Raw genomic sequence first — 23887 nt, 5'->3', positions numbered from 1 at the left:
ATCCCCATCTCCAGTGCAGGGAGCTGGGTTTCTGTTTCCCGAGTTACTCTTGTGTGAAGTGCCACCTGCAGCCCCTGTTATGCCTGAGGATATGTGGGCTGGGTGCAGCAGGCGTGGGTCACGTTACCTGTAGAATCCTGAGATCAACGTTGCTCCCTCCAGATGAACCAACCACACCAGGTTAGCTTCTTCCTCCAGGATATGCCTAAGTGATTGATCATCTTCTTAAAAATGTGTATTTAAAGCTTGATAACCTAGTTAGGACGTTTTCTGATATTTGTTATTCTACATAAAATTGAGAATACAGTTAGTGCAACCGTCCAGTCCTTTCCTCCCGCCACAGAGACTTTCTCCTGCTGTGTCGGTGGAGCTGTTTTATCTCCTGCTTGTTTTCATTTGGTTTTGTCCTTTGCTGCTGCTTCTCCGTCTGTGCCTGTCACGCTTCCTGTGTATTCCCCTTTTCCATCGCCTGTTACCTCTTCTCTCACTTTTCCAACCTTCGTTTCTCTCGTTGAATTTAATGTGATGATTTTGAATCTTCGATGTCAAGAATTTTCCTGTGCTATGTATCATGTTTTGATAATCACTGTCCTGATTTACCTCTTGGTCTTGTGGTTTTTTTTTGTTTGTTTGTTTGTTTGTTTGTTTTTTTCCAATGGAGTCTTGCTCTGTTGGCCAGGCTGGAGTGCAGTGGCGCAATCTCGGCTTACTGCAACCTCTGCCTCCCAGGCTCAAGCGATTCTCCTGCCTCAGCCTCCTGAGTAGCTGGGATTACAGGCGCCTGCCATCATGCCCAGCTAATTTTTTTGTGTTTTTAGTAGAAACGGGGTTTCACCATGTTTGCCAGGATGGTCTCGATCTCTTGACCTCATGATCCACCTGCCTCGGCCTTCCAAAGCGCTGGGATTATAGGCATGAGCCACTGCGCCCGGCCGGTGGTGTGGGTTTAACACTCAGTTGAGTTCCTTTCCTGTGCAGTTTCCCTTTTCATCTCTTTTATTATCTCATCTTCGAGTTCTTGATGTGGAATAAATTATTCTCCAAGTTTTTTGTGTTTTTTTTGTAGCCTTGATGTTTACTCAATGTCGCCTGCAGGGGCGTTGGGCGTTGGGGGTGGGGAGGGTGACAGTGTGGAGGTGGCTCCTCAAGACTCCCAGCAGCCTCTGTGGACAGCCCGCTTCTCTTCTGAGATGTGGGTAGACAGGTGAGGGGAGAGGAGAGGGAGACCATGCTCATCGGGTGCTGATTCTCAGCTCCATGCGCCGTCCGAGAGTACCTGGGAGCAGGTGAAACTCCCCTCCAGGGATTTCCTCAGTGTGGGCAGGAGTGCCACTCACCCCGCTCACTGCGTTGTTTAAAACCAGGAGATGCCGACGACATTTGCAGGCTATTATTGATGCTTTCCACTCACCTCTCTGAGTGACAGTGGCAGAGGGAGTCACAACTCCTCCACTCCCTTCTTTTGATAGAAAACATTTATTCATGAGTGTGTGCCCCTTTTTCTTGTGTGCTTGCTGCTATAGATGTGTTTTTGGAGGAGACAGGAGAGCTTTGACTATTTTTCACATTTTATTGTGATCAGGAGAGGGTTGTACTACGCACAGCCTTTCTCCACTGGCTCTGTCAGAAGCCTGAGAGCTTGACATCATTTTAGCCAGAAGCCTGCCGAGCACTTTTTGAACAAAAACATAAGTTTGTGTTACATCCATGTATTCATTTATTTCTAATATTTATCCTTTTCAGGCCAGCCTCTTGACAAACTTAAAGTAATATTTATAATCTCTCAAACTTTTATCTAGAAAATGTTTTATGACCTGATACTACTATTGATGAGAGCAAATGCTTTTGGTTATAAAACACTGTGATTAAAATATTGAGGAAGGTGTAATGAAATCTCAAACAAAAGTTATGGAGAAATGATAAGAAAGAACTGAATTGCTCTTAAGGGTAAAACAGGTAATATTTTAGAACTAGTTTTATTTTAGCTGTAGCATTCAAAATAATATTGAAGTTACAAAAGTTGGCAAGTCCCCTGAGTTTGGCAGCAAGCCATTTATCTTTTTCTCTACTATTGCTTTAGAGTACCTACAAATTTGAATGTCCCTCCCCCCGCCCAAACTTCTGTTACAATTTCAAGAACAAGGAACAAGGAAGGGATCTTGACACTCAGAACAGATCCTGGTCTAAGGGTCTGGGAGATAATGCTGCCGATGCTTTGAGGCTCAAGAAAGGGCTTGGTCTGAAAAGTGATCCCTGTAAAGACGTGTTTGAACTTAAAAATGGTCATGTGAACCAGGAGAATTGACACTTTTCTGAAAGGTTTTAACATTTTTATGCAATATACGACGTGGGCACTTAGCATATTCCGGAACTGTGCTGCCTGTTTACATAGATTTTTCTCAGTTGTCATCCACCTGCTTAAATGAGCCATGATTCTGATCCCTTTCCGCAGATAAAGACGCCCAGGCACAGGGAATTCGATCACTGGCTGAGAACTCAGAGCTAACAAGGGAGAGCCCGGGGTTCCTTCCTGGGTGCTCGGACCTGAGGCCCTTTGGTTTGTCACCATGTTCAAAGACACTGTTGCACAGACGTGATTCTTCCAGCTGCTTTTCAATGAACATCTCTAGGACTTCCTCGGGGGTCTATGACCTCATCTATAGTTAAAGGGAAGAGATCTTCCTGAGATTATCCTGTTTTACTTGTTTAACTAGATGCATGCTGCAAAAACTATTTTCGAAAAATGAATAATTCGCTATTTTAAAAGAGCCAAGCCTTAAAATAAGACCAGGTTTTAATAGGGAAAACATTCAGTAAAATATTGTTCTTCAGTAACTTGTGGAATGATTGCTGTACACACAGCTCCGGGCTGGGTACCTGGAAGCTCACGAGCTTGTTTGGCCTCCCCTCCTGGACATAGGAGGTGTCAAGGCTGTGGTCAGCAGAATGAGCCCAGCTGGACACTGAGTGGATGCCCCGTGTGGGTGGCTGTGATGTGGGTCCAGTTGCTAGTGGCAGCGTCCCTGATACTACTTCTGAAAGGGACAAGATAGAAAAGCAAACCAAACTGAAACTGGGAAGTTGTGGATGATACCAGGGGCTGAGAGTGGCTGACGGGAAGGGACTGCCTGGAGGGTCTCAGAGCCAGTGGCTGAAGTGGAGTTAGTTTGACCGAGTCCCGGACTAGGGAGGGGACGCCCAAAGCACACCCAGCACGGCGGGGCCCAGGTACCCCGTGTCCCAATGGCTAGAACCAATAATCAGGTTAACACTCATTAAATAAGAAGTGTCTGTGCTCACTGGGATACAAATCCTTTATAACAATCTGGGACACCAGCTCAAGTCTGTGTTTCCTTGTCCTCCCCAGCAGTGTGCAGCATGAAACTCAGCAGTTTGGGGTCCCTGAGCCACTGTCTACTCCCTGCTCCATCCCAAATCGCAGGGACCCCGGGCACTCATGTGGACGTGCCCCACCACGCCTATGCTGCTCCTTCAGGGTGGAGCAGGGCCCCTGCTATGGGAGGACTCTCTGAAGGGTGGGTCTCAGGCCCTCCCCTCTTACCCTAAATCAGGAGAGCAAACCAAATGCACTGCCCTCTTCCTTCACTCCTGTGTCCTGGCCCCCGCTGTGGCCTCGCTGTCAGGTGGGCATCTGTGCTCCTAGTTTTCATGGGTGGCCCGACGGGGGCTGCAGAAAGTTCATGCATCGCACTGCCCATCAGTGGAAGGTGCAGTGATCCTGCCACATGTGTCTTTGTCACAGGTCACTAGAATGAAGGCTAAAATATCCATGAGTGGATGGAGTATTTATTTGGCCAAATTGTTTTCTAACAATCCATTGGTTTTGGTTATCTATTGCTGAATAATAAAACACCTCAGCACTTAGTAAGCAGTGAGCATTGCTTGAAGCCACTGTTCCTGGTGACCAAGGTTGCCCGGGCTCAGCCAGGCAACTCTTCTGCTCTGTGGTGTGAGCTGGGGCTGAGCATCTGGACAGTCAGGCACTCACTCACACAGGGCAGGTGGGGCTGGCTGTCAGCTCGTAGCTCATCTAGGGCTATTGTCTGAGCACCTGGGTTCTCCCTCATGAGACCTTCTCAGCACCTTGGTCCCCCCATACCCCAGAATGGTGGCTGGGCCCTAAGTGGGAACCATTGAGTTAATGATGACATGACATTCCATCAAGAGATGGCTCCACAAACCATATAGACATTTCTCACTTGTGTTTTTGTCATCATGTTTCAGCTTGTTTTAGCTTGATGTCCCCCTCCCAAATGATTATAAATTCTTCCAGTGCCAGGAATATATTTATTTCAATTCTTTTATACCAATTTTTTTTATTCCCATGTTGTTGCCTGGCACAAAATAAGTGCCCGATACATGTTAGGAAAGAAGTGACATTTAGATTGTTTCCAATCTTTTGGCTTTTATAGTATTAAAACAAAAATTTAATTTCCTAAAGCTTTTTCCATACAAATTAAAATTCCCCTAGAATTGTTCCTACAAATGGAAACATTGGCTCTAAGTATATGAATGTTGTAGACTTGCAATACACACTTCCAAGCTGCTTTTTCTCTAGGGATCACACATATTTATGTTGCCATTGGCGAGCATGAGAGAAACCTCCCAAGCAGCTTAACCAGCATTTGGCCACTTTAATTTTTTCTTTCATCTTCATAAATTTGGTACGCTACAGTGACATTTTATTGCTTAGTTTGCATTATGAGATTATTACCTGCTGTATGAAATAGGTGAGCTCTAGTTTTTCAAATACACACCCAGATTTGGCTTGACTTGGAGTATTATATTCAAAATAGAGTTGGCCACACTCAGGTTGGAAGTACCTAAGCTGTCATCTAAAATCTCCCTTTGGCCTCACAACTCTCTTGAGTTTCAGACCCTCCCGTAGTGCCTGTGAAGGGATCGGATTGTGTCCACAGCTCGCACACTGAGCCTCTGGCTCAGTCACAGCTTAGAACTGGTTACCAACCTAATTTCGTTTTCTTAGGAAGGTAAGAGTGTCTCCAGTAGGTGCGGCGGCTTTCTCAGATGGGAGGTCGTCTTCACACCAGCAGGTCGAAACCTGTCTTCACTGCGCTCTGCCCTTGGTGAGAGACCCCCGTGGCTCAGTATGGCAGCTGAAGTGTCCATGTCAAGGCGTTACCATACGTTTTGTATCCTCAGCTGTAGCAAAATGAAAATGTGACGCAGTGACCAGAACTCAGGCAGGAGGGGGCTGCTGTCGGGCACCATGCGGGAAGGCTGCCTGGCAGCAGGGATGGGCACGGACACACACGGGTGGCCCTGGCTTTTCGGCTGGGTCTTGTGAAGTGGTTGAATGAGATGTGTCCATGGAGGGCAATGAGTGAAGAACACAGGGAACCTCTCTCTACTGCCCTTGTGTCTTCCTGCGGATGGATCGTTATTTCCAAATAAAAGATCGAAAGCAGCATCACTGGTGCGTCTGTGTGGAGTTCCTGGTCTGCTGGTTGAGGCTGCTGTCCTCACCTACAGGTTGGAGCCTTTTCTGCCGTTTTCCCAGAACACATTTGCTTGGCCTTGAGGGAACAGCTGTGGAGCTTGTGTTCTTGGAGTGAATCAGCCTTCCTGTGACTTCCACTCAGAAAGTCTGCAGAGAATGTCGTAGAAAAGGGAGCCGCCTCCTCAGCAAGGCAGCCCATTAAATGGCTGATGCTCCTGTTGTTTCCTTTGAAACAACTTCACTTGTTTTTTTTTTCTTTCTTTCTTTTTGTTTTTGAGACAGGGTCTTGCTCTGTCACTCAAACTGGAGTGCAGTGGCACAATCAGATCTCACTGCAGCCTCAACCTCCTGGGCTCAAGTGATTCTCCTGTCTTGGCCTCCCAAATAGCTGGGACCATAGGTGTGTGCCACCATGCCCAGCTAATTTTTTTTTTTTTTTGGCAGAGATGAAGTTTCAATTTGTTGCCTAGGCTGGTCTCAAATTCCTAGGCTCAAGTGACTCTCCTGCCTTGGACTCCCAAAGTGCTGGGATTACAGGCATGCACCAGTGGCCCAGTGGCGTTCTTCCCTATGGCCAGTTTTTTTGGGGGATCTTCCATGAGTCGACTGGCTCTATCGTCCATCTCTTTGGGAGTCAGCAGTAGAAATGCCTGCCAGCCGTGATACAGACCTTCATATAAGGAAGCCGCTGATTTGGGTGTACAGTGAACTGTATTTTATGTTGCAGTGAAATTCATTGTGATTTTAGGGACAATGTTTTTGGTTAATTTGTGCCCAGCAACATAAAATTTATAAGGTTCTCAGTTTTATGGCAAGGGCATTTTAAAAGAGAAAATGTCCCATAGTGGGGGAGGGAGTGAACCCACTCCATGGCGCTCGGTCCATCTCGCTGGTGACAGGACGCCCTCCATACGGAAGGAGTGTTCTTTTCCTATGATGGACGAGCGAGGCCCTGAACGTGCACCTTCAAGTTATTAGTTGAAAATGACATGTACTCTCCAGGCTAGAATAAGTTTTAAAGTATTTTCTTTTTCATCCAAATTGGTTAGTGAAGCAAGATCCTAATCTACCTTGCCATTTGGACATAATTTATTTTTGAAATCAGGAAGTAGTTGAAACATTCAAGGTCAAGATCTTGAAAAAAGATAAATGTCAGTAGTTATTACATAGAACAAATGCTAAGACAAAACCAGGCCATTTGAAAACTGGCTTGCCATTAGTTTCTATGAAGAAGTTAAAACATTTCAGCTTTCTTTTACCTTCATTTGCACGAGTGTCTATAATGTAGCCAAAGCCAGGAAATAGTGAAAACTGGTATTCATTTTGCATGTATGGTTTTAACATAGTTGTCATATTCTAGTAATAGGCAGCTCAACTTTTAAAAAGAACTATTTGTGTTCTTGAAAAGGAAACAAAGCAAACATTTGTATATGAAATCATATTTTCTTATTAATGAATTATAATTGCTGATGGCTGTTCCTGCACAAGAAAAAGTGAAGACTTGCGTGAAAACTTGATATAAAATCTTAAATGCTTAGAGCTGCCTTTGTCAGTGGAAGCCGATGTCCTTTGCATGGTTCTTACTGTGCGTAATTAAGTTGGAGAACAGCTGTCCGCCTCTGCAGGAGGACTTGTACTCACTAGATCACCATGCCAAGGCTGGTGCCCTGATTCCCCCACCGCAGCACTCAGTGTCCGTCAGGGAGCAACCCTCCAATTGCTGCATGGCACTGTGCCCCCACCAGTGTGCATGGGAACCGGGAGAGGGACCTCGGGCCTCCTAGTCCCGATTCCGCCCAGGCAGGCTCCGAACATGGGTGAGACCACATGGCCCCTTCTGACACCCAGCTGCGACTCTGTGAGGAGCTGGAGTCAGGTCGGCAGCACCCACAGGCTCCCGGGGATGCAGAATCACAATGCCGTGGCCAGACCCTTCCTTGCAGGCCTCTAGTACCCCTTTCCACCCATGGTATTTCCCTGACAAAAGCTGGGTGGGGGCCCTGATGGGGGGCAGACAGGAGTGTAGCTGCGCAGCTCAGTCTGGGGAATCCTCTCCCATGTGGCCAAGGGTGGTGTTCCTGCAATGCTGGGTCAGCTCTGCCTCCTGCTTTCCAACCTCCTAAGGCCCTGGGCCCCCACCTCCCACTTCTGTCCCCCAAAACTTGCCTTCCTCCCCTCCTTCAGTGGAATGCATTTTCTTTTTATTCGTCAAGGCCCAGCACAACAGACATTAGAATGTTCCCAGTTTCGTTTTTATTAGAATGTTTCATAAACGTCATGTGGGATAACGGGCTCTTTCTATAATGGTTTATTTGACCTAAGGAACACATAATGGATTTTTGGAAGGAGATTCTAAATACTGAGAATTCGATTGTTCTTCAGAGTTAATACCCTAGGACAGACTTTTGGTGTTGCTCCTGACATTTTCTTTTACTGTGAATGATGAAGTGGAATTTCCAAACTCAAATGAGGGAATTAGCTTTACACGTGGGAGTTTTTTTCAGCTCACACAGTTCATAGTGGAAGTGGATGGAGTCCGATAATTATGTCTTGTGTCAGTGGGAAGCAGAGTCCATGACCCGAACTGACTTAGCTCAAGGTTCGTTTTCATTCTTCGAGGAACTTGCATGGTGAAGAAGCAGAAATGGAACCTCTTCCTTTCACTTGCTCCGTGTGTCGAGTGGGCCACGGGTCATTTGTCTCCACAGCCTAGACCTTGCTCACATAATCCTGGCGCTTTGCAGAGGAAGGAGGTAGTAATTTTGCAGATTATTATCTAAACTAGATAAATAATATCAAATGCCCATTTATCTGTTGGAAATACCTCATAGGAGACCGTATTTGGAATTGGTTTTTCATTAACAAGCCAGTAAGGTCTTGTGTTTTTACACAGTTGATTAAAACAATGGAAGGTGATAGCACAACTCATTTTTCTTAAGAAGTTTCCAGGTACACCTTACGCTAAAAAGAATGTTAGTATTTCACTGTAGTTGCTTTTAATATCACAGTGTCAGTGAGCTGAGGACTTACTCATCTTCAACAAACTAAAGATTTAAAAATTATCTTAATTGGTTAATCACAAGGTACTTAAATACATATATGCACACACACACGTATGCACACACAGACACATACACACACATACTCAGATATTCTCTCACGTGTGTGCGCACATGTACACACTACTCAGATATTACATATTCACACACATATACACACACACGTGCACACACACATACAGACGTTGGGCAGTGGAGAGTAGAGCTGTTTTACTGGTAATCTACAAGTCCGGTTCCACTTACAACATCAGATGGAGCTTAATGAGATTTAAATAAAACCTGAAGGGTGGGTGAGGCTTTTCCCGTAGGTAGCCACCGGAGTGGTGTCATTTCAGGGACCCAGGAATAATTTCCTGCGGTAACGCTTGATTTTTGCCCTCAGAAATAAATTCCTAAGTGTCTTGAAGACTTTTGTTTTAGTTAAACTTTAAAACACTTCAGAGATCTAAAAACTGGGCAGCATCACGAGGCTCCTTTCCTCTGTGTCCAGCCACAGGCAGGGCCCTGCACAGTGAACCCCGGGTGAGGGTCTCAGTCTGCACAGTGGCCCCTGGGCGAGGGTCTCGGTCCGCACAGTGGGCCCCGGGCGAGAACCTTGGTCTGCGCAGTGATCCCCGGGGGAGGGTCTCGGTCCGCACAGTGAGCCCTGGAATGAGGGGCCTCAGTCTGCACAGTGAGCCCTGGGGGAGGGTCTCGGTCTGCACAGTGGGCCCCGGGCGAGGGTCTCAGTCTGCACAGTGGGTCCCAGGTGAGGGTCTCGGTCTGCACAGTGGGCCCTGGGTGAGGGTCTCTGTCTGCACAGTGGGTCCCGGGCGAGGGTCTCAGTCTGCACAGTGGGTCCCAGGTGAGGGTCTCAGTCTGCACAGTGAGCCCCGGGCGAGGGTCTCAGTCTGCACAGTGGGCCCCCGGCGAGGGTCACGGTCCGCACAGTGAGCCCTGGACAAGGGGTCTCAGTCTGAGGCACGGACATGGAATCAGGAGTCATGGACGGACGTTTTTCCAATGCTTTGTGTTTCACCGAGGACGTTCTCTTGCCCTCTGCTCCACCTGGACGCGTAGACTGATATCTCGGCTCACTCTAAATTCAAGCTGGTTGTTTGAGTGGCTCAAGCCCAGGGGCGTGGCTTTCACAGAAGATGTTTTCTAAGCCCTGCAAACACATGCCAGGTCCTTCACATGCACGGCCCGTGTCCCAGGAAGAGCAGGCTCCATTCTCCACTTGCAGACTCAGCCAGGTGCAGCGCCATCCCCTCGCTAGGCTGTGTGATTTTCTCCATAAAGTTTTGCCTTTTAATTTTCGTCCTCACTCAGGCCTGACATGTCTGACACCCTTGCTGACTTCCATCTCTGACGGGCTTAAATCCCCATCCCTGCACTCTTCCTGTAGTCCTCTCTGTTGCAGGGATTAAAGTTAAAATACAAGATGAAGACAGCCCTCTCAGAAGCCAGTCTGCCACACGGATACTGTGATAGAAAGTCCTTCCTGGTCCCACAGGGCTGCTACCCGAGCGAGGATCTCCGCTGGTCTCTGTGTGGCTGCCTCTGTGGGTACTTCCAGCGGCCGTGTGGACACCCTCCCACCAGCCCCCTACTTTCCAGTGTTCTCCCACCTCCACCCATCGCGATAAACCTGCCAGGTCCTGCTGAGACCACTGTCCCATGAGTATGTGTCGTGTGCCTGGCGATTGCACCTGTGTGTTCCTGTGTAACCTTCTCTGCAACACGGGGGTCCCTCCAGTGTGGCTTCAGTTTTGCAGACGAGGAAGTTGAGCCTCTGGACTAGGGAGGTGTTTCCCTTCTTCCTGCAGCTCACAGACGCCGGGTCTCCGTGCTTCCAGCCCTCTGGCCCCTGGGCACCTGCGCTCTGTGTGGTCCATTATGATGTCTCTTCCCTGTTCCAGTTTTTGATCTAGTTATTGAAGACCCGTGCTGCTAATTCCTTTCATATGTATCAATAGTGAGGAGCTACGTAGATAGACTTTCAGCGTTGGAGCTACGTTATTGGTGTGAAAAGTTCACATTTGTGAACTAACTGCCCACCGTGTACCGCCCTGTGCAGGACACAATAGGGCTCTGAGCATCTCGTAGGTTGATAAGGAAAAGCCACAGGCACAGATTAAAGGACAGGAGGGGGAACGGCCTCATGCATGTGTGTAGAGCCCGTGTCATGACACCCTAGGGAAAGAGATGGGAGGTGCTGCTGGACCAGCTGGAATCGGAACAGGAGGCAGAGGAGCCAGGCTTTCCCAGGACAGGCAGCGTCACAGGGTCTCAGTGGGGGCGTGGTGGGGCTGGGTGATGATGTTGCCGCAGAGGTCTCCAGGCAGCACTAGTGTGACCTGGTCCAGCAAATGGACAGATGATGCCTCCACTTTGTGTGTGACCAGGAGCCTTGGCTTGTGTGTCTTATGGGGTTTCCATATCCCAGGGCTGCTAGAGACCATTCCCAGGGCCCTAGAAGCAGGACGCGGACTGACTGAGGCCGCAAGGGGGCTGCCGTGTGCGGGTGGATGCATCTGGGTGTGAGTGGCTGCCTTACTCCTCTCCACTCTACCGGGTTCGCCCCTGTCCCAGGCCTCCAGCTGCTTTAGTTCAGGGCCAGCAAACTGTGGCCTACATCCTGCCACCGAGTGTGCAAATAAAGCTCGAATGGGACCCAGCCACACCATGGCTCTGGAGTGCTTGGGGCCACTTTCCTAGTTGTGGCAGAGAACGTGTGAGCCCCACAGTCTGAGCTATTCACACCCCATCCCTTTGTGGAAAGTGCTCACTGACCGCTGCCCTACAGGCCCTCCGTCCTCATGCGTGGTCCTGCTCAGTCAGAGGCACTGACCCAGACTCTCACACGATAGGACTTCCTTCTTTCAACACTGATTCCGGCTGATGTTCAATGTGTAACTAAACTGAGCTGTGAAGAAACTTGAGTAATTGATTTGACCACAGCATGTTTTACTGGGATTCTATTTTGCATTAGGTTGGGAAGTCCTCCTGCAAGCAGACCTGGTTTATTGTCTTATTAGTGAGCGCTCCAGCTCTTGGCTGCCCTGTGAATGGCAGTCCCTGCCAGACTCAGCCAGGCCTGCCCTGCTGAGGTTGACCGGCAGTCCCGGTGGCTGAAGGCCTGGAGGCAGCGGTGACTCCCATCCTCCTGGCTCTGTGCATGCTGGGCTCTAAGCACACATTGCTCTTGGCAGAAGTTAAAGTTTATTTGTCCTCATAATTAAGTTGAGGTCTCCTACATTAAGTAATCCTTGATATTTAAACAAAGCTAATACTTTTTACATTTAATTGACTATTTTAGGTCATAATCCTTATCAACTGGAAATATTTTGTTAATTCCAAGGAAACACATTTCAACAGTAATCATTTCAACTAGAAAGTCATTGCTGTTTGAGATTTTATCTTCTTGTCTGTTAAAAAACTGTTTGACGCCTTATTGTGCATGAATTAATTTCCAAACGCTCAAATCCGATGTGTGCAATGACAAGCTGGTGTGGCTGAAACGGCAGTTGCTGAAGAGCATCAGAACGGCCTTCGCCCCGTGGGTTTACACGGACAGCACGGTCAACAGACGGTGAGACGGGCGCTTGTCCACTTGTCCAACACCGTGGGGCCATAGGAGGCGGCAACTACAAAGGTCAGTCCCATTAAAAACGCCCTTTGGCTCGTCTAGAAGAGTGTCCCTGGGCATGCACCATGCCAGCCACGCTAGCATTATCACCACACGTGCTTCTCATCATGCAGACGTTGTTCTTCTAGAGTGAGCGTGAATAACTTTCACACCTGGGCACCTTGCCGATTCCCACGCTGGCTTTCCCATGTGCACACAGGTGGCTGGCACACAGCTCTGCACCTCTCACTGTTGGGAGCTCGGAAGCCTCTCTCTGTGGTGGTTTCTCATCTCAGGATAATTGAACCCAGCTGGGAAGTACCAGGACCAGAGAATCTCTGCTGCATAATATCACCACCCCGTGGCAACTCACAAAGCAAGATTTTCACCAAGAATCTCACATAGAAAGAATTCTACATCTGCTTCGGGAAAGATTTTCACCAAGAATCGCACAGAAGGAATTCCACGTCTGCTTCTGGAGCACATTTCCCCTCCACAGAGAGGGGCGGAGCGACCTCACCATCTGTCCTCATCTGGTGGTGGAAGCCGCTTCTAGGTTTGAAGGTGAGTTATTCATGCGGGAATTTCATGATCTCTGTCTGTGGGGACTGTGGCTTATTTCACATTGGGGTTTGAATGTTTTTCAGGGTTTGCTTTGGTGGGATCATATGTATAGAGATGGTGGAATTCATGTTTCTAGCAGATTCTGATTCTTTCACCCTGAGGTGTCCTCACTTCTGCCCTCCCGCCGACCTAGCACCCATGTCAGACTGGGAGACTCAGGTAAAGTAAACTGAGGGAAGCCTTGAGCTTGGGGCAGAGCCACTGATTTCTTGCAGGGACAAAGTCAGAGAGCAGGGGTGGCGTTCCCTCCCGGGATGGCCTGTGTGTATGTGAATCGGGGCGTGAGGAAGGACAAAAGTTGTTTCCCGGCAGCACAATAAAATCACTTTGTGAACTTGGGTTCAGTATTTTAATTGTCAAATATGTTAAGTTGCTTAACATTTTAATTGTCAACAAATAAGTAGATACATGCATTAAAATTTGATGGCCATTCAGTAATTTTTATAAAGCAAATATATCATTTTCAAGTATAAAATAAATTATACAATTATTCAAGTATCCATACAGTGGCCTGACTTTTATTGATTGCCTTGCAAGTAAAATTATTTATTTGTTTCTTGTAAAGCAAGGAAGCCATCCTGCTTTAAAAAGTTTTCAGCTCTAGAGGGACCAATTTGGGGATGAAACCCTGAAGCGTATTAGAAAGTGACCCTCAATTGCTAACCTGAGAGAACGTTTGTATTTCAGGCCGCCATGAAGCCCCCTGATTGGCATAAGCACAGGTTATTTTATTCAGTCCTGGTTGATTTCTAACTCTAATTGAAGCCCTTTGTTTCTTACTCTATGAAGTAAGGGCTGAGGCATTCTAGCCTCGCAGTTTTCAGAAATCTTCTACATGTATCATCACACCTGATTTTGTACTGAATTGAAGACGGGATTGAGGTCTCAGAGATGGTGCTTGCACTACGTGTTGAGGGCATCAGGGCGTGTCTGAAAGTGAGAGCAAATGCACTGAGAGAGAGCAAATGCACTGAGAGAGCAAATGCACTGAGAGAGAGCAAATGCATTGAGAGAGAGCAAATGCACTGAGAGAGCAAATGCACTGAGAGAGAGCAAATGCACTGAGAGTGTTGTCAGGACAACAGTCATTAACTGCAATGGTGGTGAGCACACTGGGACCTGTGAGCACCCTAACTTAGGACTCACTGAGTAAGGGGAACCAACACCCACTCAGACTGTCTTTGGTAAAGAGAAGAGAGTAGCCGTCTGGGTGTCGGGAGAATATGCACAGAGCCCAGGACACAGAGTGCAGAGCTGGGGCTCCAGGCTTTATGGGTCTAGAGACTGAACAGTCTTGAGATTCCTCCAGGAGTGACTGACCAGCTCAGCATAGCTGGGGCCATCCCTGCCTCATCCCCCATTCATACAACTGCTCCTCTAAGTCTTAAGAGCAGGCAAAGCAATTAATCAATATCCCACTGCAGTGGAACAAAGCGTTATGTACCTTTTATAGATAAACTAAAAGGAAGAGACATTCCAAATATCACCGTGCATGTGTGATGTCTGGGATACAGATTGACGGTACTGGATTAGCCCATCATTTTGTTCCCGTGATGGTCACTTGTGCGTACAGATAATTAATACCAATTTGAGTATATTCTTGAGAATAAATAGCTCTAATAAAAGTGATATAGCTTAAATATCTTAAGAAGATATTGTTACCCTTGACATCAGAAACATGAGAAGGACGGAACACATAGATTTGCTGATTTTTCCAGGGTGTACAGATTATAAGCTGCTAGCCCTAAAATACAGTATATTTTGGAAAGTGCTCAGAGAACAACAACTGAAATGACCCATTTAATTCCCTGATGATGAAAATGCTCTAAGGTGAGAGCAGAAACCATGAGGGTGGCGTGTGGCGTTTTTCCTGTTTAACTCTGAGCGAAGGCATTCCGTTATTGGCAGGGGCGGATTAGCCATGCTGAGCTCAGCTAGCATCTTGGGACCAATTATTGGAGCGATTTCCCCTAATTATAGATCAACAGGTTGTGGTCAGGCAGACACCTCTCTTGGCTGCCTTGATCTCAGGCAGTCAGAGTCCTGGAAAAACTGCTGATACAATGAAAAGAGGTCAGAGACCACAAATAATTCACTAAGTTAATAAGAAGTCAGCTAAAGACTCTGAGACTTCAGCTCACATACTTTTACAGCAGGGTACTTCCTTGGGAAAGGTAGGGGACCCAGTGTCTCCTCCCACCATGTCTCCTGCCCATCTCCCCGTGGGACACCCCAACCCAGATGCTGTGGGGTTGGAATGTGCACACCACTGCCAGTGGTGGGGAGGAGGCAGGTGCCGTCAGGTTCTGCCTGTGATGTGTTCCTGTCTCTGGGCTTCTCTTGTTTTTTCCATGACCATCTCCACCCCCCCCTTCCTGGGGGCATCTTCTTTCTTGAGGTTAGTGCCAGCTTTAGGAAAGGGCCTGAGACCGTCATGGCCAAGTTGGATGTGCAGAAGCATCATGGTCAAAGCCACTGGACTTGCAGAGGGACGAGCCATACAAAGTCCTGTGCAGAGCATGTTGGTTGTCACCAGCGAACAGGTGCAGAGAAGCCCAGACAGCACCCAAAGCCCGTCTGAGGGCTGTGCCCCACCCACCACCCACCCTCCCTGGGGGTGGGCAGTCCCGTGCTCAGGTGGACACTCCACCCACCACGCACCCTCCCTGGGGGTGGACAGTCCCGTGCCCAGGTGGACACTCCTTGTTGGGATTCAGGGTATTCAGAGTGTTGTCTTTACACTGAAATTGGCAGCTTTAGAAATACTGGTGGATTTAAACAACCTTGATCCGAATCTTAGAGGCTGCTGTGTGAATGTCCTCACAGGGAACATATGAAGAACATTAAACACACATGTGTCTTTGCACAGCGGAAGGAGCATTGGGATCTGCAGACACCCAGCCATATGCCGTGTGTGATGCTGGCACCATGGTCAAGATGGTGACCTTTCCTCCCCAGGCACTGGCGTGATGCCAATTTTCTAATTTTCAAAGGACACACTGTTGCTAATAGAAATACTTTCTTTTGTTCAGGTGCCCAGGGCCAAGGGACTCACCAGTGTCTGGTTAGGTTGTTCTCAGAGTCCTGAGATAGAGCAGTTCAGAAGTGGAGCTATCACGTAGGGCTGTTCGCTGGGCTCTATGGCTGTGACTGTGGCTGGATCAATTTGGCTGTCTTCGCTCCTCTCTCTGTAGCAGTATGTAGAGGGGGTGTTGGTTGACGGACTGATGAGGTCTTACGATGTTCCCAGGCCAGATTCTAACTCCTGGGCTCAAGCAGCATCCCCGACCTGAGCCTCCCCCGTAGCGGGCACTGCAGTTGCCTGGCTGGAGCCCCGTTTTAGGTCCAGCAACCAGCGATTCATTGAGGATGAGAATGACCTTCGTGTGTGTGAACCTCAGTGTGTGCGTGTTTCAGAGCAGCAGCGTCGGCAGGCCCCCTGTGTTCCTGCCCAGGGCCTGGTGATCGTCATTTTGACGGCTCCTGTTTCTTAAGAGCACCTTTCCCCCATCGCAGCCCAGCCCTGCTGTCCTTGGAGGGCACCTGTGAGGTCTTGCCTCACCTCATTCTGCAGGGGGAGGCGGCATTCCCATTTCACTGTCTGTGTTAATATTTTCAAATAGCCCTCCGTCTTTCCGTCCGCCAGTGCTCGAACTTTATATGTATATATGTGTGTATCGTGTGTGTGTGTGTGTGTGAGTGAGTAGTTTGCCTCCAATGCTCTGCAAAATCCTGGCTGCTGCTTTCCGTTCTAAGCGGGGGTGGCTGCAGGCCTGCACCTTCCCCTTTTTCTCAGCCTCCACCTCTTGCATCTCAGGGCCCCTGTCTTCCTCATGCCTCTCTGCCCAGGGGCCACGTGCAGTGTGGGGCGTTTCAGACCTCTCCCTGCGGGACGCGGCCTCTGCCTTGGGCTCTGAGTGAGTCCCCAACGGAGGAGTGCCGGCCTGCCACTCTGCCTGGCACTGCAGCTTGGGGGCGGCTGTTCCCCGCTGTGCCCTCCGTGGTGGGGGCGCCTCCTCGCTCCCTTTGAAGAGCTTTACTCCCTCATGCTCCGCTGTATGACTGGAGACAGAACTAGAACGGAAAGGAGGCGACGGAGGAGGAGCGCGGTGGGTTTGTCCTCTCTGCTTGTGAAGAACGCACAGGCACTTCAGCCGGGCTGGGCCACAGTCACGTAGGGTCTTCCGGTTGAAATGGACCTTCTTCTGGAGGCTCCTGTGGGACACGCGTGAGGGGCTTGGGCCAGCAGTGTCTCCTGTTGTGAAGACCTGAGATGTGACTCCATTTCCCAACCGCAGCCCTTGGTCCTTGTGATAAGGGGAAGCTGGGAACAGAACCCTGGGGTGGCAGAGTCTGGAGCGATGGACAGAGGTGTTGGTGTGGGTCTCCCTTTCGGGAGCTGCTGCCTCTTTACACAGGAATAGCGGTTCTCTCTGCCTCTTTGTCTGTGCTCCCCCTTGTCTCTCTCTCGTGTGTGTGTGTATGTGTGTGTGAGCGTGCGCACGCCTTAATTAGTTGCATTGTTTGGGTTCGCCTAGAACATTCTTAAATCATAGCCTGAGCAACTTCCGAACAAGCACAGCGCGGTGCCGCCCCTTTCGCGCTCCCCCACCCGGAATCCCGGATCCCAAACGCGAACTTCATGACCTGTCTGAAGATTGTTTTCAAGGCCGTCCTCTTGGCCTCTGTCCAGCACGTTTTCCCATAAACTTACTGAGCCCGGCACTGAGATGACAGAGATTAATAAAATCGGGTTCTTTCCAGAGGAGCCCATTTTCCTGATGGAAAAGATATAACTACAAAATAATTATAATGTAAATAAATACAGTAAGAGAAGCACAAAGAGTTACCAGAATGGTTTAGTCAAATACCTTTTTTGGTTTTAAGTGGTTGATGTGGGGAGAGCGGCTGTGTGGATTTCTGCCCCTCCGGGAAGATGAGTGATACGTGGAGAAACTCCACATTGGGTCTTCTCTGTACTTTCCCACCCTCTCCCACCACCTCCCCTAGAGCCATGCCTGGCTCTAATAAAGTGCCACTTTACAAATTTTAGGTCTTTAGAAAGAAGAAAAAGGAACAAACGACAGGGGAGGCAGGGGCCAGCCCGGCGGGGGTTCTGAGGGCCATGGGGGAACAGCTCTCGGGCCAGTCAGCCCGGGGAGTTTCCAGCTTCACGTGAGCACAGTGCCCTGGCTTCTGTGCGTACTGAGAAAAGACCGTGTGCAAACTGAGGAACACGGACGGAGCACGCTGCAGCGAAAGTTCCGTGGAGTTTCTAGGGAGCAGGGAGCACCTGGGACGCACAACTGGGCTCCAGCAGCAGGGCTGAGGCAATGCCCTGAAACTGCATCAGGGATGGCAGAAGGCTCCGGCCAGTCCAGGCTGCCTCCAGCACCACCATGCACTTCGTCCCGGCTTCCAGGAGCCCTGGCAGAAACGCAGCTCAGCCGCCAGCTTGGGGTCCTTGAACATGCGAGTGACCTCGGTGTCCACGGCTGCAGAAATGGAATCGTTTTCACCTCCTCCAGGATGTGCATCATGATGGTGCTGTCTTGCTGGTGAAGACATCTACTGTCTTCGAAGCTTCTCTGCACCAGACCCTCTGAGATGGCACGCTTGCCCCATCATGACCCCAGCGCTTTGCGGCTCACCCGTCTCCTTTGACAGCCCGCTGTGACTTCAGATTGCCGTTCCCATGGAAGCTCCGCTTCGCAGTTGGTGTTGTACTGTCTGCTTTTGTGGACGAGGACGCCTGCCACCTCGGCTGCACCCTGGAATGCGTTGTGATGGGCCCCGGCTGCACGCATCTGCTCCGACCCGCTCCTCCTGTGATCTGACTGCTGGCTGTGCTGCCAGTTTGTCTAATTGTTTTTTTCCTTTTCTTTGCAGGTTGTCTTATATTGAGAACATTGTCTTAGTTTGTCACTGCATTAATGTCCGTATCTGGAAACTGACAAAATTCACAATAATAGAAAAAGACAAGAAGTTATATTACTCTGTAGACATTGATTTTGTCATTTTGAATTGAAAATATTGGAAACTGAAATTAAACATGTGAAATACTGCACATGGCTCAGGTTTCTTATTCATGCAAAACAGCATTGAGTGTTATCAGTGCTGCGTATTCTATGCTTTAGGTAAAGTATTTATGAAGATACCCACGAGACCTTGACTGAGGAATGGAAGAGGGGCTGAGCCTCAGTTACAGGGGATGGAAAGTCAAAGTGGGATGGAGAGGAGGCCATGAGCACCAAAAATGCATCCTTGTCTCAGAGGGGCAGGTGGGGTCAAAGGAGCAACGTGGATTACTGTTCGAGCTGAGAAAGGCAAGAGCTTATTTGAATCTTGACAGAAAGACTCTTGTAGACACAAAGGTGTGGGCAATGTGGAAAAGGAGGCTGTGGTTGGTGCAGAGACCTGGATAAGGGAAGAGGAGCTCCTCCCGAAAGGAAGCCCTGCGTCCAGTGGAGGAGGCATAGAATAGGCTCATTACCTGGATGTCATTACTATTTCAACCTCAGGATTAAACAAATGTTAACTTTGTAAATCTTAAAATACGTATTTTCGCCCCAGGAAATAATGGTTAAGGCCCTAGTTCCTCCTCCTCTTACAATAGTCTAACTGTGAGATCCAGCTCTTGCTAACAGACCCAAAAGCAATGAGCCTACCTGAGATCCAGGTGTTCAGCCTCTTAATTAAATAAAAAGTGAAAATCTGTTTTGCCGGAGTTTATTCTTGAGACTCCTGGGTCCCATTGTGTTTTGTTCCTGAGGTGTTGGGAAACTCTGTATATGTTTTTCAAATACAATTCTGTTCAAAATCAGATTTCTTCATCAAATATACCATGGCTTTGAGGTTCCAGGGCCGGCTGCAGGATACAGAATCCAGAGGTGCCTGTGGCTGAAATGGACTTGCATTGTGGGTGCAGAGGTGCTCACAGACGCGGCTGTAATGTGTGTTTTACTATTGCTATAGAGATTGGGAAGAGGTGCTAGTTTAAAAACATTTGACCTAAAATAGTCTCCGAAATACTTTTCAGATTTAAGCTTTAGTAAGCTGGACTCTTCGTGGATTAGCTAACATGTTGCAGAGTCTGTCCATAGAACACCTCGGAATGTGGGCTCTACCCTTTCTTGTGGTTGCTTTATAGTTTTGCACTCAGATGCCAGGATGCTTCCTAGAGACCCAGGTTATTGAGGTTTTGTGAACTGACCTAAGTTGAAGCAAAGGTGCTGAAGGCAGCCAGTGGGGCCACAGTGGGACCTTCCCTGTCCTGGAGGAAAGCAGACAAAACACTTCTCAAGCCACAGCCACCAGACCCCCAAGGTCAGTTCTGAGAAGGGCGCAAGGTCAGTGCCTGACCCAACGTCAGATCCACACCGACCTCCCCACACTGGGAAACTGGCCGGTTGTTTTTGTCGTATTTAGAAAATAATATTTTTAGAACAGGTTGTTTTTCCTTGTGGCTGCGGGTCTTCTGCCTCCGCTGTGTTCCCAGAGCCTGCCTGGCATCTGTGGGAGAAGCTTCTTAGCAGGTGCTGGTATTGCGTCTTACGAGTTCCCTTTTCCAATTTTGTTTTTGTGTCTGATGCTGCCTGTGCCTCACCCAGTACATACACACTCGGTGTCCTTTATGGAAGAATCCCAGGGTGGCAAGAGATTGCCACCCTGGGATTCCCATTCTCTTGAAGTTCCCATTCTCTTGAAGTTCAGGACGGAAGAGAAAGTGTGAAAGCAGAGGCTGTGCAGGGCACGGGTTTGGTGGCTGCAGGTCTTATGCTAGGATCATGCTGGTTACAGTTGGGAGGCCCTGAGGACTGACATCGAGGCTTCTTGCACTTTATTTTTTTTAATTTTTATTTATTTATTTACTTTTTGAGACAGGATCTCACTCTGTCACCCAAGCTGTGGTGCAGTGGCACAATCACAGCTCAGTACAGCCTCAACCTCCCGGGCTCAAGTGATCCTCTTCCCAAGAAGCCTTCCAAGTAGCTGGGACTGTAGGGTGCAAGTCGCCATGCCCGGCTAAGTTCTGTGTTTTTTGTAGAGATGGGGACTCACCATGTTGCCCAAGCGGGTCGTGAAACTTCTTGCACTTTATAAAGTGAAAGGATTAAATTAGATGTTCCTCTGAGACCATTTTCAATGGAAAAAAATTAATGACCGCTTTCAAAAAGAGCATTGATGCCGAAGTATGGAAATCGTTTATTTAGTATATTTTATTAAGAATGAATTCACCAGAAAACAAAATCGTTATGATTCTGAGAAGATCTCTTCATTGCATTAAGCAGAAATGCTGTTTATGTTGGAAATGAATTCACCTGTGGCCACCCTGAGTCCAGTGCTACGCTGGTCTCTCAGATCGGGATCTTTGACCCTGAACAAGCAAGTCTGTCTGGGGATGGAGGGTTTGTATTCCAGCCAATCCCCAGGGACCCTTGCATGGTTCGTGGGAGCTGATGACTGATGGTGTCAGCGTCTTCCATCCAGCTTACAATTCCAGGAGCATTTGTCAAAATGTCCATGTTTCTGAAAACACCTCTGCCCCTGGGTCTACAGTACCCTTCAGGGGTCTGTTCAGAGTCAGGGAAGACAGTGCAAGTTAGCACATCCTTTGAGGCTGGGGTCTGTTTGCCTCCCCAAGCTCACGGCAGGAGGGGCAACAAAGGTGTGTTCCCCCCACCCCCAACCCGTGGCTCTGCTCTGGAGGCAGTGGGCAGCCGGTGGGCAGCCTGGGTCACAGCTGCACCCACTGTGGTCGGTGCCCTGGGACAGTGCTGTCTGCCCACCGGTCACTCGGCAGGACCTGGCTCCCAGCAATTTCTCCTCAGGTGGACGTATCCATCTTGAGCCAGCGCATGATGGAGAAACGTTTGGACACCTGAGAATAATTCCAAGCCAGCCTAGGGAAAAATGACCTTGACATGCTGACGTGTTGGCTACATATTACAGGACTAATGGAGTCCACCCTCAGCTGTTTTTCTTTCTTGATTTAAACATTTTCTGGTCTGTTTTTCTTTTTAGGTCTGCTGTGTGCCAAAATATCTCACCATGCCCTAAAAAGTGAGATGTTGGAAGTGGACAAGGAGAAAATATTTATGAATATTTGAGTCTGTTATTCTTCAGGTTAAGCCATTTTGGCTTCTGTTGTACTCCTGAATCACTCCTGAGAGCAGAGAAAGAGCTCTATCTTTGTAGAAATGAGATGTGCTCCTGTGTGCTGTCTGTGACGCATCCCGTTGTCACCGCAGTGCTGTGGCCCTAAGGAATGGCAGCATTAAGGCATGGATGTTAAAGATAGACAAAAGCATTGTTCACGGAGTTGTATTTTAAAATGACGATGTGTATGGCAATTAAACTATTGTGCTTTCATTTACTCCACGTGTTCGGCCTGACAGCTGGGTGCTGGTGTTCGGACGCCCAAAGGGTGATTGTGGGTAACTAGCACTAGATGGATGTAAAAGGTGGAACAGTAAATCTGCAAATGATGGCAGTTCCGTTGCTTTTGTAGTGAGTGCAGTGGCTTAAGCTGATCCAAGGATGCAGAGATTCCTCCTCTCCCTCCCTCCCTCTCTGTCTCAGGCGCTGACCTTCCTCTGCACAGACAGATGCATGCTGTGACTGATCATGGCCATCAGCTCAGGCCTGAGCATCTAACCAGTGCTCGGAGCTGCTGGAACAGAAATGACAAACGGGCTCTTCACCTTGTGATCTTAAAATTCTCTTATACAACTTGCTTCTCTGAGAAAGCACATGAGCTTCTTATCTCTGTCTCAAGAAGGGAGAAAAATGGGATGAATGAAGAATAAAGACTTAGCTGGGGGTTGGGGGTGGTGGTGGCCCACACCTGTAATCCCAGCACTTTGAGAGGCTGAGGCGGGCAGATTGCCTGAGCTGAGGAGTTCGAGACCAGCCTGGGCAACATGGCAAAACCCTGTCTCTGCAAAAATATACAAAACTTGTTGGGCGTGGTGGTTCATGCCTGTAGTCCCAGCTGCTGGGGGGTTGAGACAGGAGGGTTGCTTGATCCTAGGATGCAGAGGTTGCAGTGAGCCGAGGTCACGCTCTACACTCCAGCCTGGGCGACAGAGCGAGACCCTCTTACCCCAAGTTAGGGAATGAGAACCGCAAATGGATTCACACCCTCATCCTGACCCCACATGTTCACATGTTTAATGGACACTGTGCTAGAAGGTGCACAGCAAACACACCACAGCACCCCATCCCCTGCGGTGGACACTGGCTTGGGGAGGACACAAGACCCCCTGACGTGTGGTATGAGGTGGGGCCGGCGAGAGCTCAGCTCCTTAAGGCTGGAAAGTCTTTTGTCCAGGGGACCCTAAACGGCGTGTGGATGGGCAGCTGTAGGTCAGTCTGGTGGCTGTGGGGATGGTCAGGGGGAAGGCGCTGTCCCTCAGGTGCGGGTGAGATGTGTTGGGGCCTTCGGGGATCCTGGAATGGGCCCCTTGGGGCCTGGGGGCTGTAAGGGGAGGCCTGGCAGGCTGTAGAGACCAGTGCTTGGTTAGGGCAGGGCCTAGAACCGTGCACCCTAAAGAGCAGCTGGTGTGCACATGGCGGGGAGGGTGCTGGCTCCAGCTCAGAACAGCTCCGGCTGTGGGGGAGCGTGGGGTGAACAGGAGGCGCTGCAGGCTGGGAAGTGCCGTCACTAATTAAAGTGTCAATAGGCAGTCGTGGTTCTGAATTCCAAGTGCCCTCAAAATAAGAAAAGGCGATTCCCTGCACTTAATTTTATCACCTGAAACGTAAGCTGCTGTTTTGGACATCAGAAGGTGGCCCCGCTCCCGGCACGGTTCCCAAAGTCTGGGCTCCGGGCTTCCTTCTCCTGATGAACTGGGGGCCACGGAGCCTCCTGAGCCAGTGATTGGGGAACAGACACTTGCTGTTCTGCTGGCCAGACGGAGGAGCTGCCTCATGGCGGGCAGGTGTGCTGTGTTTCTGGAGAGTGGGTGTCGTGGGCTCCTGCCCTGGGTCATGGAGAGAGAGAGGAATCCCATGTGGATTCAGTCCTTCCTGCCACCTGCACCCAGGGAGCTCAACAGCCTTGAGCGTCTGCTGCTGTCCTGTCCTTCCGGCCCGAGCGCCCTGAGCTTT

At 49.1% G+C, this 23887-nt stretch overlaps 1 long non-coding RNA gene across 1 annotated transcript in view; it reads left to right on the top strand.

The window, feature by feature from the left end:
* Positions 1-22151, top strand: part of LOC108538789 (uncharacterized) — a 137467-nt gene extending 115316 nt beyond the window's left edge. The window contains exons 3-4 of the long non-coding RNA XR_001888191.1: positions 2453-3644; positions 21800-22151. This is a non-coding gene — a long non-coding RNA (uncharacterized LOC108538789). The remainder of the gene's footprint in view (positions 1-2452; positions 3645-21799) is intronic.
* The last annotated feature ends 1736 nt before the right edge of the window (positions 22152-23887 follow it).

The sequence above is a fragment of the Rhinopithecus bieti genome, unplaced genomic scaffold (genome assembly GCF_001698545.2).
Source record: "Rhinopithecus bieti isolate Rb0 unplaced genomic scaffold, ASM169854v2 scaffold_16559, whole genome shotgun sequence".
Lineage (NCBI taxonomy): Eukaryota > Metazoa > Chordata > Mammalia > Primates > Cercopithecidae > Rhinopithecus > Rhinopithecus bieti.
This window is presented reverse-complemented; position numbering and strand designations above follow the sequence as displayed.